Source organism: Pan troglodytes, chromosome 5, assembly GCF_028858775.2.
Source record: "Pan troglodytes isolate AG18354 chromosome 5, NHGRI_mPanTro3-v2.0_pri, whole genome shotgun sequence".
NCBI classification, from domain to species: Eukaryota; Metazoa; Chordata; class Mammalia; order Primates; family Hominidae; genus Pan; species Pan troglodytes.
Genome location: NC_072403.2, coordinates 138,056,632 through 138,073,724, shown reverse-complemented (window position 1 = coordinate 138,073,724; position 17,093 = coordinate 138,056,632).

Here is a 17,093-nt window from a genome sequence, read left to right as displayed (position 1 = left end):
AAAGGAAGTCAGGGATGTACACTGAATAAACAACAATGTTTCCAGAAATATATATTTTTAAAGCCCAGACAGAAAAATGCCAGAATGTTTACATCTGTGAATGGTTTTTACACTTTTCCTTTTATTTATTTCTATTTAAATTTTGTTCCAAAGTCTGTGATAATAAACACAAGATGATTAAAAAATTGCCAAAATACTTAATATATGAGATTATCACTGAAAATATTTGGATAAAGGCAAAACAGCAATTTATGTGTGAACATAAGACAAGCAGAGATTATATTCATATTGCTTAAGACTCATTTATCTTATTTTCATCATGATTTAAATATACTTTTACTAAATGTTCACTAAGAATCTTTTGCTTCTATTGAAAATAAAAACATGCCTTTTAAAAGAGGAAACACATTGTTCCAAAAGCCTGCTGTTGAAGCTTTGTGTAATCTGAATTATCTGAATCATAAAGTAATTAATTTTTACCAATAATTTTTATAACAGGGTCTCACTCTGCCTCCCAGGCTAGAGTACAGTGGTACAATCACAGTTCATTGCACCCTCAAACTCCTGGTTTCAAGCAATCCTCCTGCCTCAGCCTCCTGAGTAGCTGGGACAACAGGGGCATGCCACCACACCCAGCTATTTTTTTTTATTTTTTATAGAGATAGGGTCTCACTATGTTGCTCGGGCTGATCTCAAACTCTTGGGCTCAAGTAATCCTCCCTCCTCAGCCTCCCAAAGGGCTGAGATTAAAGGCATGAGCTACTATGCCCAACCTAGTTTTTAAGTACTGCAGGTGATAGGTAAATTAGGACCAATGCTCTGTGACTATGCTTAAATTCTTTCTAATAACTAAAGTTTTGAAGACTTGGTATAAAGTATATTTCTACTCTTTTGAAAGCAAAGCAAATAAGTTTGTTAATGTTGATTCACAAAGTTGAAAGGGACAGTGAAAAGTTGCCTAGTTAATGCCCCCACCGATATTTGGAACTAAACATGCCCAGACAGTTAAGAACTATCTGAGTTTTTAAAGTCATTTAGAGCAGTTCCAAAGTTTGGTAGTCCATTCTAAGTTCTAAAACCATTACAATAAGATTGTATTAATGTATCTTGAATCAGTGAACATTAGGGCTCGAAATTAATAAGGTCTTGTTGAGTGCACAAGGAGAAACAACTTCATAAAGAAATAATTGTCATATAAATGGTCAGTAGTGTGTACCATCAGTGAAATGGAAAGGAGCACAAAGAGGAGAATAAACATGTATTCATCCAATACCGAAGAACTCAAACATATAAAGCACATATTAAGAGATCTAAAGGGAGAGATAGGCTGCAATATAATAATAGTAGGGGACTTCAATACCCCATCTTAAGCAATGGAATGGACAGAACACTTATGCAGAAAATCCACAAACATCAGAGTTAAACTATACTCTAGATCAAATAGACCTACCATACATTTACAGACCACTTCATCCAACTTCTCTTCAGCACATGGAACATTCTCCAGGATGGACCATATATTAGGCCAAAAAGCAAGTCTCAACAAATTTTTTAAAGTCTAAACCATATGAAGTATCTTTTCTGACCACAAAAGAATAAAACTAAAAAGCTAGAGGAACTTTGGAAACAATACAAACATATGGAAATTAAACAACATGTTCCTGAACATCTAATGGGTCAATGAAGAAATTAAAAGGAAAATTTAAATTTTTTGAATAAAATTCAAATGAAACACAACATACTGTACTATGAAATACAGCAAAAGGGGCACTAAGAGGAAATATTATAGTGATGGAGGTCTACATCAAAAACACAGAAACACGGCCGGGCATGGTGACTCACGCCAGCACTTTGGGAGGCTGAGGCGGGCGGATCACGAGGTCAGGAGATCAAGACCATCCTGGCTAGAATGGTGAAACCCCGTCTCTACTAAAAAATAGAAAAAATTAGCCAGGCGTGGTGGCGGGCGCCTTGGTCCCAGCTACTCGGGAGGCTGAGGCAGGAGAATGGCGTGAACCTGGGAGGCGAAGCTTGCAGTGAGCCAGGATTGCCTGCACTCCAGCCTGGGTGACAGAGTGAGACTGCATCTCAAAAAAAAAAAAAAAAAACAGAAACGCTCCTCTTAAATAACCTAACAATGCACTTAAAAGAACTAGAAAAGCAAGAATAAAGCAAATAATGGTTAGTAGAAGGAAAGAAATATTAGAGATCAGAGCAGAAATAAATAAAAATGACAAAAAATATAAAAGATCAACAAAATAAATGGTTGTTTTTTAAAAAGATAAGCAAAATGGACAAACCTTTAGTTAGACTAAGAAAAAAGAGAGAAGAACCAAATACATCAAATCAGAGATGAAAAAGGAAACATTACAACAGTTACCATAGAAATACAAAGGACCATTAGAGACTATAATAAACAGCTAGATGTCAATAAATTGGAAAACCTAAAATAAATGTAAAAAATACAACCTACCAGGATTAAACCAGGAAGAAAATGGAAAAGCCTGACCAGACCAATATTGAGTAATGAGACTGAAGTAGTAATAAAAAGTCTCCCATCAAAGAAAGCCCAGAACATGACGAATTCACTGCTGAATTTTACCAGGCATTTAAGAAAGAACTAATACCAATTCTACTAACCTATTTCAAAAAAAAGTTGAAGAGGAGGGAATACTTACAAACACATTCTACAAGGCATGCATTATGCTACACAAAAACAAGACAAAGACATACACACAAAAATAAAACTATATGCCAATATCCCTGATAAATGTAGATCCAAAAATTCTCAACAAAATATTAGCAAACACATTAATGAGATAATTTACCATGATCAAGTGGGATTTCTCCCAGGGATGCAAGCATGGTTCAACATAATCAAATCAATAAACATGATACATCATATCAACAGAAACAAGGGCAAAAAAACATATGATCATTATGTTGATACTGAAAAATTATTTGATAAAACTCAACATCCCTTTACGATAAAAACTTTTGACCAATTGGATATAAAAGGAGAATACCTCAACCCAATGAAAGCCATATATGACAATCCCACAGCTAATCTCATACTGAAAAGGGAAAAACTGAGAGCCTTTTAAGTAAGATCTCAAAAAAGACAAGGAAGCCCACTTTTAACACTTTTATTCAATGTAGTACTAGAAGTCTTAGCCAAGAGCAGTTAGGCAAGAGAAAGGAAAAGAAGGCATTCAAATGGGAAAGAAAGAAGTCAAATCATTCTTGTTTGCATAAGACATGATCTTATATTTATAAAAACCTAAAGCCTTCACCAAAAAACTCTTAGAATTGCTAACCCATTTTAGTAAAATTGCAAGATACGAAATCAACATAGAAAAATCAATAGGTTCTATTTGTTAACTATGATTAATCTGAAAAAAAATTAAGAAAGCAATCTCATTTGTGATAGCTATAAAAAATACAATGCCTAGGAATAAATTTAACCAGATAAGTGAAAGGTCTCTTCAAGAAAAGCTATAAAACACTGATGAAAGAAATTAGAGGACACCAAAATATGGAAAGATATCCTGTGTTCATGGATTGGGATAATTAATACTGTTAAAATGTCTATACTTCTCAAAATAGTCTACAGATTCAGTACAATTTTTGTCAAATTACCAATGAAAGTCATCACAGAAATAGAAAAAAACTTCTAAAATTCATACAGTACAGAACCACAGAAGAATCCAAATAAAAAAGCAATTCTGAGGAAAAAGAACAAAGCTGGAATAATCACACTACCTGTTTTCAAATTATACTACAAAGCTGTAATAACCAAAACAGCATGGTGCTGGCATAAAAACAGACACATAAACCAATGGAACAGATTAGAGAACCCAGAGATACATCGTACACTTATAGACAACTCATTTTTGACAAAAGTACCAAGAACATACATTGTAGAAAATACAGTCTCTTTAATAAATGGTTCTGGGAAAATTAGATATCTACATGCAGAAGAAGGAACTAAATACCCATCTTATACAATATACAAAAATCAACACAAATTAGATTAAAGATTTAAATGTAAGACCTGAAACTATGATACGATTAAAAGAAAACATTGGGGAAATGCTACAGGACATTGATCTAGGCAAAGATTTTGAGGGCAGGGCAAGACCTCAAAAGCACAGCTACAAAAGCAGAAAAAAAAAAAGACAAGTAGGATTACATCAAGCTAAAATCTCCTGAACAACAAGGGAAATAACTAACATAATGAAGAGATAGCTTATAGAATCGGAGAAAATATTTGTAAGCTAGCTATCTATCAAGGGGTTAATAACCAGAATATATGAGGAACTCAATTCAATAGCTAAAAAGAAAAAAAAACTAGTAATCTGATTTTAAAATACACAAAAGATCTGAATAGACATTTCTCAAAAGAAGACATATAAATGGCCAACAAGTATATAAAAAAATGCTCAACATGACTAGTCATAAAGAAAATGCAAATCAAAACCATAAGGAGATATCATCACACCTCAGTTAAAATGGCTACTATCAAAAAGGCAAAAAAAATAACAAATGCTGGTGAGGATGTAGAGAAAAGTTAATGGTCATACAGTGGATGGTGTGAATGTAAAGTAGTACAGCCATTATGGAAAACAGTATAGAGGTTCCTCAAATAATTAAAAATAGAACTATCCTATGATCCAGCACTGCTAGGCATATATTCAAAAGAAAGGAAATAAGTATGTTGAAGAGATATCTGCACTCCTGTGCCTATTGCAGCACTATTTACATTAGCAAAAATATGGACTCTTCCTAAGTGTCCATCAGTGGATGAATGCATTAAGAAAATGTGGTATGTAGACATAATAGGATATTATTTAGTCATAAAAAAGAATGAAATCCTGTCATTTTTAGCAACATGGAGGGAACTGTGGGTCATAATGTCAGGTGAAATAAACCAGGCACAGAAAGTCAAATATTACATGTTCTCACTCATAGGTGGGAGTTTAAAAAGTAGATCTCATGGAGGTGGAGACTGAAATCATGGTAAACAGAGGCTGGGAAGGTGTATTCGCCCATTATCACACTGCTATAAAGAATACTACCTGAGACTGGGTAATTATAAGGGAAGGAGGTTTAATTGACTCGCAGTTCTGCAGGCTTAACAGAAAGCATGGATGGGAGGCCTCAGGAAACTTACAGTCATGGTGGAAGGTGAAGGGGAAGCAGGTACCTTCTTCACAATGCATCAAGAGGGAGTGTGTGCAAGAACAATGAAGTGCCCCTCTTTAAAACCATCAGCTCTCATGAGAACTCACTCCCTATCTCGAGAACAGCATGGGAGAAACAGCCCCCATTATCCAATCACCTCCCACCTGGTCCCTCCCCGACATGTGGGGATTACAATTCAAGATGTGATTTGGGTTGGAACACAGAGCCAAACCACATCAGAAGTAAAAGGGGAAAGCGGGTAGATGAAGTGAAGCTAGTTAATGGGTAAAAAAACGCAGTTAGAAAAAACAAATTCTAGTATTTGATAGTACAGTAGGAAAATTATAGTTAATAATCTATTGTATATTTCAAAATAGCTAAAAAAGAAGAAATTATAATGTTTCCAACACAAAGAAAAGATAAATGTTTGAGGTGATGTATATCTCAATTACCCAGATTTGATCATTACTCATTGTATATATGTATGAAAATATTATATGTATGAAAATATTATATGTAACCCAAAAATATGTACCACTATGATATGTTTAAAAATACAAAAGAATCAAAGAATAAAAGGGCTTGTAATGAAAATATTTTTCTTCTGAAATAAATAACTTTTAAAAAACAATGACTGTTTTGAGATATAAACAGAAACTTGGGATTACTACATGTTAAAGTACTATATTTACACTTATCTTGTAAAAATGTCCAGTATGCTACCTTATTACTAAGCCAAAAGTAACCTGAGTACCGCAGCCCCAACCAACAATAAAATAAAACCCAAAGAACTAATGACATGTACTATAGGCAAAGTGAAACCTATTTTTATGTTTATTGGCCATAACAGGAATTGAAACCTCAGAACCTGAGGTGCTCCATTTTCCTTAACCCTAAGGGAAGTAATTAAGTAACAATTTTCCCATTTTCTATAAAATTTTATTGGGAAACATAAAAGAGGATTTGAATGTTCATGGATTTAATTTTTTTAAATGCAAGATATTTTTGCCTATAAAATTGGCAAAGATTAGAAAGAGATAGCACCCCAACCTTCTTTAGAATTGGGGGCTACAACTCTGATTCTTATCAGAAGAAGGATTGTAGTTATTAATATGAGCTGCAATTTAGTGAATACCTACAATATGTGAAGCACTGTCTTGAACACCTTTTAAATGAAACTCATTTAACCTCACCACTGCCCATTAAGTCTGGCATCATTATACAGAAGGAAACTGAGGCCCACAGAGGGTAAGCAATTATCCTGCATTTAAATCATTGAAGTACTTGGTAAATAAAAGATCAGTACAGGGGTCTGTCTGACCCCACAGTCCAACTCTTAACCCCTTCGCCAAATCCCTTAAAGGCTCTGCTTTCAGTCTGTGACAGAAATTAGAACCAACCCTTCTCCCAATCCACAAAATAAATAAAATGAGAGTCTATAACCTCCTATGATTTTTTTTTTCAATTAGGAGATAGTCATTGCTTTTACCCTTTTCTTTTCATGTTTAAAATATACTTCCTCCAGACAGAACAGCTGGCTGATTTGAATATAATAGCTATATGTATTTAATGCATTTCCTCAACTGTAAAATGTACCATTGATTTAATAAAAAGTCCTTGGTAAGAAGATCAATAAGTTGTCAGATTTATTTTGAAATTGGTTGTAAGACAATACATGTGTTTGGGATTCAAGAAAATGTGATAAACAACAGTAACTATATAGTGGCTGACTTAACAAGGCTTTAATTTGCAAACTTGTCTACATGCTCTTTGAAGGTACCAACAACTTTGTTTCACCCATTATGAACTATAAATACATAATTGTTAGGTAATTGCATGGATGAATAACATTTTCCAGAAACAATTTTATCACATAAATCAAATCACTTTGAATAGAATTTAACATGAACAGAAATTGAAACTCATTTCACAATAGCACTGATCTGATTCCAGTTGCTCCATATCCTTACTAACTTTGAAAATTGCCAGACATTGTTTATTTTAGCCATTCTAGTGGGTATGGAATGTTATCTTGTAGTTTTCAATTGCATTTTCTTGAGTACTATGATGTTGAATCCATTTTTATGTGTTTAATTTTTATCATTCAGTTATTTTCTTTTTGAAGTTCTTGTTCAAATCTTTTGCCCATTTTTTATGGATTTGATTTTTATTGTCAATTTGTAGGAAATCTTTATCTATTCTAGATGTGAATCTTGTCAAATGTAAGCATTGTGAATATTTTCTCCCAATTCATGGTTCACTTCTCAGTTCTTTTTTGTTTTCTTGGGATATGGGGGGTTGATGATATCTTCTAATAAGTAGATTATTAATTTTGATAAAGTTTATTTTATGAATTGTGTTCTTTTAAAATTCATGCTTTTGTATCCCCTCTAAAAAATCATTGGCTACCTCAAGATCACAAAGATATTTTCTTGAGGTTTCTGTAGACATTTTATGGTTCTAGCTTTTATTATTATTTGTCTCAAATTAGATTTTATTTATGGTGTGAAGTAGGGAGCTAAGGGTCACCTTTTCCAAATGAATAGTGAATTGTTCCATTGCCATTTCTTAAAAAGATTCCTTTCCTCTAATGAATTTCCCACTGACTGGGTGCTTGATGGGAAAGCAATTTACTGTATATACATGAGTCTATTTCTGAGCTCTGTTCAGTTTTCTTGACCTATTTAATCTATCCTTACCCCATCACCTCAGTGTCTTAATTATTATAGCTGTAAAATAAATCCTAAAATAAGGTAGCATAAGTCTTTACACTTTATTCTTTTCCGAGATTGCTTTGGCTATGCTAGATTCTTTGAATTTCAATTTCAATTTTAGAATTTATCAATTTCTTCAGAAGTTTTAGAATTTATCATTTCTCCAAAAAAGTATGTTGAGACTATGATTGAGATTGAGTTGAACATATAGATCAGTTTGGTCTTCTTAACAATACTGAGTCTAACAATTTACAGACGTGATATTTATCTATCAATTTAGATCTTTTAAAGTTTCTCCAAGTAACATTGTATAAATTTTAATGTAGGGTCTTGCACATTTTTTATTAAACTTGTTTTCAGATATTTGATTTTTTTTACTGTATTGCAAATGGTATTATTTTTCAAGTATTGTTTTCCAATTGTTAGCTGCCAGTATATAACAATTCAATTGACTATTTTATATCAATCTTGGATCTTGCAATTTGACTAAATTCACTTATTATTTCCAAGAGTTTTTTTGTGGGTTCCATAGAGTTTTCTTCATACATGATCATATCATCTACAAATAAAATGTTTTATTTCTTCTTTTCAAATTTACATGAGTTTATTTCTTTCTCCTTATTGTACTGGCTAGGACTTTGATATAATGTGGAAGAGAAGTGATGAGAATGGGCATCCTTCCCTATTTTGATCTTAGGCAAAGTATTTCATTTTGCCATTAAATAAAATATTAACTGTAAGCTTTTTTATAGATGACTTTATTGGGTTAAGCAAGTTCTATTTAAATACTAGTTTACAGAGAAATTTTTATCATTAATAGGCATTGACTTTTTATAAAAGTTGGAAGAATATTTCTTTATTAATACTTGAAATTCAAGATTTAAGGTCATTTTTCATTAATTTTACCCAGCACTTCATGAGCTCTCGTGATCAGAAAACTAAATGTCACGAGAGAAGTATTCAAGATTCAAATGCAGAATTTGAAGCTGTGTCAGAAAATAAAACATCAAGGGAAAAAAGTGACTAAACATTACAAAGATCTATGCGGATATTTAACAAAACTCCTACAACATATATGAAAGATTCCTAGATAATAAAAAGGTAGTTTCACAATCAACTTGAGTGAGATGTCTAAGTCAATATAATTAAAACAGCAATTTTCCTAGGTAATATTTAATTGTAATTTGTCAATGTTTAAGTCAACATTTTATAGTCACCTGAAAGATGCAACCAAAATATTACATTGCTTTCTTTTCCAAAATCAGAATTTGACGTAGCTTTTTAGTTCAACATCCCACTTCTTGTATCACTCTACAATTCTAGGAATTTAATTAAACTATTTGGTTGTTTCGAAGTTGAATTTAGATATTTTTATAGATCCCAAAGCAAGGTGTTTCCATAATTAAAGAAAAAAAAAGAATACTGCTTTATCTTGAATTTAGATAAAATCAAACAAAATTATAATTACTTTGTGCCCAAGATACATCTGACTTTATCAGTCTCACCAAAATAAGTAGTGATGCTCTGCCCTCTGTACTGTAAACCAGTAAGCTGCCTATATTATGTTATTTGGTAAGCTATGAAAGACCTTTGTGCTCTGACAAGAAAATTATAGAGCTCCAAATCTCACAATTAAAGTAAAGCTTTGGAAATAAAGCATTTTCTTCAGAAGGATATTTTAAAATGCACATATCATTATGGAGGGTGATATGGTTTGGTTGTGTCCCCACCCGAATCTCATCTTGAATTAGAGTTGCCATAATCCCCACATGTCATGGAAGGGACCTGGCAGGAAATGATTGGCTCATAGGGGCAGTTTCCCCATGCTGTTCTCATGTTAGTAAGTGAGTTCTCAAGAGATCTGATGGTTTTATAAGCATCTGGCATTTACCCGGCTTACACTCATTCTCTCTCCTGCAGCCTTGTGAAGACGTGCCTTCCACCATGATTGTAAGTTTCCTGAAGCCTCCCCAGCCATGCAGAACTGTGAGTCAATTAAACTTCTCTTCTTTATAAATTACCCAGTCTCAGGTATTTCTTCATAGCAGCAAAGGAACAGACTAATAAAAAGGGCTAACTAAACCCTAAAGCCATTATCTTAAATTATGGTCTCATTTATTTTATCAGCAAGCTTTTACCCTGGAAAGCAGTAAGAAAGAGAATAGAAGAACATTAGATAGAAAAATTAAGTATTGATGAATGAGAGAATATTTAAAAATTAGAAAAGCATATCAGTAAGATAAAACAAGTGACCTCTCCTTAGAATACACAGGCTTAACAGATATGCAATATGTATTTTAGGTGGATGTTAAGAATAGTCTGGGGCCAGGACATGCAAAAGAAGCCTGGCTCCTAACCAGGTCATTGCTCACCATTCTAGAAGCTGAAGAGTCCCCTGAAAAAAGAGCACGAAGAGTGCCAAAAAGATTTGTGATGGCTTCCTGGAAAAGACTGTAGGAGTAAAGATAAACTTTGCTGACCAAAACAGCTTATCTATACTAGTCCTACTGACTCTACCCTTCACTTAGAAATAAATCCTCATTACCAAATAAATATATGAATCAAGGAAAAAATGTGACTTATTTCCAGGGGATTGCCTGCAAATACCTCCCCTACTCACCTACCATGTTTTCTCCTTTCTCTTGACCTTCAAGATCTACAATTAGAATTACTCTTTGAATTAGAACAATGTTCCTCAAACTTGAGTGGACCAGGAAGAAAGACATGATCTCAAAGACCCACAATGTTGATATTACATATACTTAAAGTTGTTTAATAATGTGCAAACACAAAACCAGGTCTGTCACTCCTTTCTGCTTGATCCCACACAAGCTGCTGTCCCTGTTTCGTGTTTTTGGACAAGGAAATTCTTTGTCAGGCTGCCTCTGATTGCATTTAACCCTAGTTACTATGCAGCCTCTCATCTTAAAGAAATACTTTTCCTCCATAGTGACAACAACAGAGAGCCAGGTTCAGGTTCACCCTACTCTTGGAACCCACAGAATCCTCCTACAACACTGGCTGGGTCTACAATCTTTCTCAGCTACTTTCCTTCAGTTGAGGGAGCCCAAGAAGGTCTGAAGGAACCAAGAGAAAGCACCAAGAGAAAGACACAGGGGGAGAGAAAGGGTCAGACAAGCAAGTTATTGCCATCAAGGGAAACAGGCAGCCTCAGTCTGCATCCCAGCTTCACCATATTGGTTGTGTGATTTGCCATTCTGAGCTTCAGGTTCTTCACCTTTCAGATAAATAATAACAATAATTGAAGTATTATATGTAATGTTTCTGGCATAGTATAGCAGTTCAAAACCTGTAACTGTTACCATGTTTATGCTCTGGACTTCAAAGTAAGAACATTGTCACCTAATGTCCCAAAGCTTCTATTTAGCCAGTCAGTGACCAATATTTATTAAGCAGTGGAGAATTAGAGAACACATATAATATACCCTCCTTGCCTTCAAGTACTTAGTTCAAAGAAGACCTCTAGTCTATCAAAGTACAATTTTTGAGAGGTATAGAAAAAACTAGAAATCAAAAATCCTGGATTCTTAACATAGTTTGCACTGTGCATTACCTGTGCTTCATAAGGTAATCACTTCACAGTTCTGAGTCTCATATTACTCCTCTTTAAAGCAGAGATCATGTTTTGTGCTATGCCTACCTCAAGGATTATTATAAAGCCAAATAAGATATATTAGGGTACTAATAAATATAATCTATTACTATTAGTGATTTTCAAGACCAAAATGACATCTCATCCAATTCTCTCATTTTCCAGATGGCAAGACAGAATCCCATAAAGGCTTCATGATTAGTCTAACAACATACAGCTAGAGCTGAGACTCGCACTAAGGGCTGAGGTGCCTCTCTCTCAGGTTGTTCGCATCAGCTTCCCCTCCCTCCCACCCTCCTTCCCCACGTATTGTCCCCAATGCCTTAAAAAGATGAAGCACTCTATAAGTGCTAACAGTTAATCTATAATTCTTATTAAAAACGGTGAGCTGATAGAGTAGGAAAATAATCAGAGTTTAGAGTCAGAGAAGGTTCCATAAAGATGAGTTCCCAGAGCAGGTGCTCTGCAGATCACAGGATCTCATTTCAATTCCCTGTCCAGTACCATTGCTTACACGCACAGCAATAAACTCCCCCAGCATTTAGCACTCCCTGGGACCTCTTTAAAAGACCCTCCACTCTTCTAAACTGCCCAAGTAGGCTAATTAGTGAGGCTATCTGAAATCCTTTACTCCAACTGTTCAGATAGCTGCACACTTTGGGGACCTACCAATTGTTTCCCGCTTTCCATGAGGTGGCTTATTTTGGTCAATGCAACACCCCAACACCTCTGCCCACTCCTGAAAACTCTCACCCCAGATCATCTGGGCCTTATTACAGAAGAAACTTTTACTCTCAGTACTTTTAACTTGGAGTGCTATTTGGAAAGACTCGGCTCATAAAAAGTCTTACAGTTCCTTTGTTGGCCTTATCATGACCTGAACATTTTGTTAACAAAGCACCCTGTTAATGTTTTGACCACAAGAACTAATGTGCTTGGGGTTGATGGTGTTGCCAAAGTGATGCTTGCTCCTAAAAAGGGAAAGTTTTAATTCTATTTCCAAAATAAGTCATCTTACCCCTGCTATATTAGGAAATGTCATCAATCAGTCTACGAAGCCTGCAGTGGGTGGGTGGTGTTGGAGGGATGGGTGTGTTAATTCACTTGTTATTCCAGTTTCCCAGTTTCACAAACCTCACCTCCCTGTAGGGGGCAGGTGAAGTTCCAACAGCCCCAGTTGAAATGGGCCTGAAATTGGCCTTTCAATTACAAAATATACAAAGGTATTATCAGTGGGTGCAGCCAGGCTGATACCTAGTGACTGGGCAGAGATTGCAAAATAAAAAAGGTGATCTGAGGGTCAAAAGACAGACAATGATTCAATTCATTATTTCCTGGGCAAAGTCATTCTCAGCTCAGGAAATCACCAGAGTCCTAAGTTCCAAAAGTAATCCCTCTAAGAGCAAATCTTTAAAGCTGTCTGCCTACCTGCACAGGAATGAAGGCTGCAAGCTCAAGTCAGGAGGAAATGTAATATAGTATTGTACAAGGTGTCCCAGAGAAGAGGCTTAAACACCTGGAAAAGGGTCACACTGCATGGTGGGGTTGGGGGAGTCAGGGGTCAGGCTACCATACTGATCTCAAGCACAGACCCCATAAGGGAAGATGACAAAAAGGGGTCCTCAAAAAGAGACCACTAAGGCCTTCAACAATCAAACCCCATTAGCCCAGATGCACAGTAAAGCAGTCTATACCAGGTCTTCCTGAGTGGTAAGTCCAAATCCTCTTGAAGAAACGACCACCAAGAAGTGGGAAAAAAAGAAGAAATGCTACCCAAGTCAGCAAGGCTCTATTCACAGACAAACTCCCTTCAACCCTTCTGCTTTGCGAGGATATGCTGATTATCACAGGATCCCCCATCCGTACCTCCTAAAGAGCACCTCTTCATTCCCCAAAATCTTTCCCTCAACCCTGAAAAGTCATATTCTTTACATCCTTTTTGTAGAAAGGTTCTCAATCCCATTCTGCTTTGATGAACCTGTGCATTCTAGAGTTTATGTTAATATGTAATATTTACATTCTATAAAGTTATAAAAGCTTTCATGTTTTATATGCTTTATCTACGAGGTTGTTATCTCCTGTCTTATCTCCATCAGTCTGTAAAATCATTGATAGTAGAAACTGTCTACAATTTCTTTTGAATCTGTCTTTTCAGACCAAGGAGTTTTATCTTGAAATATCTGTTTTTGACAGGATGACTTGCTATGTATTTGGCAAACTGTATTCCTTACCTCTAAGTGTTAACAAAAAGCCATTAAAATAATAGAATTAATAAAGGAAAGGAAATAAGGCTAGTAAGAACTTTGGCTCAGTAAGCTGCCTCAGTTGCCTCAGCTCTCCTGAAAACAGGCCAGATATTAGAACACTTTACACTCACAGGATACTAACATCAATCCCAGTCTTGGAAAACACCCTCTTCTTCATCCCCAGAGCCAACATGGCTGACAATGTTTTCTATTAACTATCATAATCACAATCCCACTGGAACAATGGTGCCCTTTTCTTTTAAATCAGAGTTCACCTTGGGCAATTTACATTCCTGACCTTTTAAGGTAAAGCCTTCTTGCTCCTTGGTCCAACCCACAAAACTCTTTGATATGTAGGAATCTGTATTAGGGTAAAAACAGTTGGTAACATGACCCAAGAGGCCTAAATTGAACAGAAACTTCTCTATCACTGGAAGAAATCAAACAGAAGTTAGGTGATAATCTTAAGCAAGGCTGTTGTCAGGGGAATTTATAAAATGAGGACAGGAGTGGGACTAACAATTATCACATGCACTTCCAACTATTAGGGTTTGGGATTATGAATGTTTTAACAAAAATAAGAGGATTTAGGTGAAACATTTCTACCAGCCTGGTCATGCATTAAGCCAGAGGAAAATTTCACCCAGACACAAAATCTTAATTCAAAGCAATAATTGGGAGTGAAAACATTTCTATTCTTAACCTCACAGCAAAGATTCAAAAAATAATCTAGAGCAAGGTTCCAGTAACATCAAGCACTAAAAGAGTTTTATGTTTTTAGCCAGAAGTAATTACTAAAATATTCCTTTAAAAAAAAAAATCCTCTTTCTAAATGTGTGTCCTATTTATGGAACAATGAGCAGTTTAAATCTTGAAAAAATTGTGTTCTTGTAAATACTTATTACATAAATATAAAACATAAAGTAAAATATGATTTGTTTTAAAATTTCCAAACAAAAGATTTTACTGCTCAGGGAATGCCCTTTGCGCTTTAAACTATTAAATTAAGTCGTGTAATTAGTTGGGCTTTGTCATCAGAGTCATGTTTCTATTACATGAAAAGACAATAGGACAGAACTTTAGCAGTCAGAGTAAGACAAGCGATTCCCATGACTCGTAAACCACAAAACTGTGTGGCCAAGTGACTAAGGCATCAGCACCTGTCTTAGGCTCATATTGCCACATGCATAAGCAGTTGTTGAAGAAAAATAGATAGTAACTCATTGATTTGAATACTGTCTTAAAAGTATATGAATCATTCTTGTTTCTATATGTCATAGCTCTGACCTAAACTTACTACCTTCTTTACAGTAATCCATTTAAGGACTAACATGTTAGGAATTACTGTGTTTATAACTCTAACACTAAATTTTCTTTGCCAAATTTTCCCTGCGTAAATTTTCCTGGCCTCCTGGCTATAAACATGATAAACTACACATCCTTGCTAAATTGTCCTTGCGTCCTTTCTGAGAACATGATAGACTGTATAATGAATGAAGGTGATACTAGGTTCACTTGGCTAATGGCAATAATTACTATGGCTTGGACAAGGTATTTATCACTTATACAGAATATTTAGCTCTCTGGTACAAATTCTGATTTGAATGGCATAAAATATACTCAGGTATATTTTTAAAAAATTATAATACATATTCACAATAGGTAATCTTTGTAGATCATCTAAGATGACCAAATAAAATATTTCTGAAAATATAACCTCATGAATCAATGATCAAAAAATACAATGATTGAAGTTTTGTCTATAAAGTTATATCTTTTTTCCAATTTCTTTCATCCCAAACTATTTTTTCAGTCCTTTATCACATAGCATATTCTATTCTAACAAAGGAAATTTGATTCAGGCATATTGATTTATTATAGTTTACAAATAGGTTTTTCTCCTTTCTTATATAGAAACTGGTTTGACAGAGTTGGATATAGTCTATAATTGAAAAAAATTCAATAAGCATGAATTTAATTTGTGTGTTTTTAAGTTTTCTTCCCTAATTATTAGAGGTAAGTTAAAATGTGTTCATATTTTTTAGGCATTTGAACCTTATAACAATATTTCAGAAAACAGAAAAAGTTTAAAATCATTTTACTTGCTTGAGTGCTAAGTGAATATCTTTGAAAAGTATATACTTCACTCTCATTTGTGAGCTGTCTTATAGTTATTCTTTGCTATATGTGAAACCTGACATGTAGTCTTTCAGTTTTGTCATCCTATCTGCTCTTGCACTTTAGTTAATATTATTTGGTAGAAATGCCATATTTTGATTTTTTCATGACAAGTTAATCTTTGGGGAAATGAAAGATTAAACAATGGGAATGAACAGTCAGAAAAGTAGAAAAAAAACTTTGTTCAGTGTGATATCCTGGAAGCCAAGTGAGGAATGTTTCTAAAAAGAGGACAGGATCAACACTGTCACATGCTGCTGATTTGGTACAGTAAGAGTACTCTGATGGGTTCAAACAAGTTCAATCAGAGCATGTATATATAACTATGCTCTTTCCAACTCTACTTAAATAACAATACAGAAATTTTTAAAGATCTGAACCCACATAGATGAAGAGAATGGAAGCAGGGACCACAGCAGAGGAGCAATATTGACAAAATCTTGAAAGATGAAGAGTGAATAGATAAGCAGTAATTCACTTAATTGAAAGCAGAGAGCCTCAAGCGTTCACAGGAAGGAAGAAGGTCCACAAGAAGTGACACAATTTCTTCTGCAGAGCCCTAGAAAGGACCAAGTTTGGGAGGTATAGTATACCTCTGAAGGCACAGTGGAGGCAGGTGGGTGGGGGAGCTGATAACTTTAATTTTGAAGTAATTGGTTGAAATTTTGTTTAAGGAAAAATTAGATTCCTCCAATCACTTCCCAATTTCACATATCCTAAAATTACCCCTCCTATATACCCTGATAGACAATAAGAATAAAGAGAATTATCTAAAGAATTCTAAACAGAGAAGTTTAGTATGTTTTTCAGGCAGAATTGAAATTGGGGCTGAAATTCCAGACTAAAACCCTAGACTATTAAATTAAAATGTTTACACTAATAATGTAACTCCCAATCCCTTCCCTGACTAGATCCCAGAAAGCTGCTAGCCAGGTTTATGCTCCCCAAGCAGGAGAAAAGATGAAACTGTCTGGGGTCAAGAAAAAAGACCTAGACACCAAATAAACAGCTGGTTTTCTCAGTTTTTCTACATGGTGACCCTAAGGAAACATGCGCTATACATACTTAGGATTTCAATCAACTTGTCTTTCACATAAGGCAGAACAGAAAGTATCTAGCATAGAAGTCAGAGTCTACAATGCATAAACAGAATAAAAG